This window comes from Octodon degus, unplaced genomic scaffold (assembly GCF_000260255.1).
Source record: "Octodon degus isolate 3935 unplaced genomic scaffold, OctDeg1.0 scaffold00059, whole genome shotgun sequence".
Classification (NCBI taxonomy): domain Eukaryota; kingdom Metazoa; phylum Chordata; class Mammalia; order Rodentia; family Octodontidae; genus Octodon; species Octodon degus.
The window spans coordinates 2,680,596-2,682,490 of NW_004524635.1; positions in this window are offsets into that span (position 1 = coordinate 2,680,596).

Below are 1,895 nucleotides of genomic sequence, written 5' to 3' on the forward strand. Positions count from 1 at the left end.
TTTTTTTGTTTTTTGGTTTTTTATGGCAGAACTGCGAATTGAACTCAGGCCCTTGCACTTGCCAGGCAAGCACTTATTCTACTAAGCCATCTCCCCGATCACTGGACAATATCTCATGCCTATATCTTGTACCTTGAGTAACTATTTTGTAGATAATAATATGCAATGTATTAATTATTGTTATTCTATTATCTTGTTTTGAAATTCTGGGGAGTTTGTTGCTTCTTTTTAAAATAGAAAAACTAAATAAATATGTGCTAGAACTATGGTCTGTGGGAATTTAAAAATAACTATCAGGAAAGTATATGCCAACAACTGCTGGATATTCTTAGATCAAATGCTATTGTTATAAAAATATGTCGGATATTTCTTTGACACACAGATTATCTCTAGCCTAGATGGTGTTATCTCTCTCTAAGAATACTAAGAATCCAAATGCTTGTTTTAACCCTTCAAACTAGTATATGTGAGTCATATTTGCTTATAAGATAACATGTGTTTAACCTAATGATATATATTTTTTAAAAAAGTAGTTGTTTCAATAGTTCATATTACATTGCTGGATGTTAAAAGGAATTATATAAAGTAACTATTAAGAAGAAGGTAATAAACACTTCTCACTGGTAAAATAAGATGCTTATCAAACAGTATGGTACTTTAAGGATGTTTATGATTAATTCCTTAATTACATTTTCAAGCTTAATGAAAAGATCAAAAATAAATATAATTCACTATTACAACAACAGGTAAGTGTTCAGTGCCCACCATACCTGCAAGGAGCTCTGGGTAATATTGAAACCAAAAGAAACAAGATGTCTCCCTCTTGAACCTGCTTGAAACCTAGAGGAACTTGAGAGACCTAAGGCTGATGCCCTAAGGGCAGCGTGACTACAGAAATAGTCATAGCTCACTATTCCTACTCCCTCAAAAATCTCTACTTCTGCCACCAACAAATTAATTCCCAATGGAACAGTCAGTACCTGAGTAGAAATAAAATTTACTCTAATTTGGGCGTGGGGGTTATTCTCATGCCAAGAAACTTCAAAGCCAGCCTCCACCACACCCAGGAGAATACATCCAGTTAATGCTTTAAAATTTGCTCCTGGTGCTTGCAACCATGCCAAGAAAAAAAAATTCCTTCATCTTGCTCGCTTACACAGGTAGATTTATAAAAGTTTTAGTCCTCTTCACTTTCATGGTCCTCACAATGTGCCTGGTTAATCAGACACCTTTAAATTTTGCAAAACGTATTTTTCCCCCTTTGGATAATTCCATTTATTGTTCATTTATTCATTTAAAAATGGGTAAAATCAACAGAAGGCCTGAGGTATACTTGGAACTCATGCCTGAGTATATTCTTATTTTTTTAAATAATTTTATTGAGAAACAAATAGCAATCAGACAGTTTCAAAACCGATTAATTGGACGGTTTCAATAATAAATACATTGCACATTGTTTTCTCTGTGTTTATTCATTTTACAAGATGCAGACATAATGTCTCATCCACAAAAACTATTACAATAAATCTTACTCATTGAATTAAGAGAATATAGCAGTATATCTATCCTAACTATTTTGAATATACATATACAAAATGGTCATTCATTTGTATTCCCTTTCTTTGTTTAGTTTTGTCAGAGAAGGGTAATCCATTATCATTTAAATATTGTAGGTGTGTAAATTCAGCAAAATATTCCAATATAGTCCAATAGTCCATAATAGCAGTTACCCATAGGACTGGCAATGTCAGAAGTTGTTGACCTGAGCCCTTTACACCCCAGCATACCAACATGGCTTTACCTCTTATATCTCATTTTTATACCTTTCTGTTGGATGGTTAAGACCAAGATAAATCAAGATCTATATAACAAGAAATGCAATTTATGTATCTGAC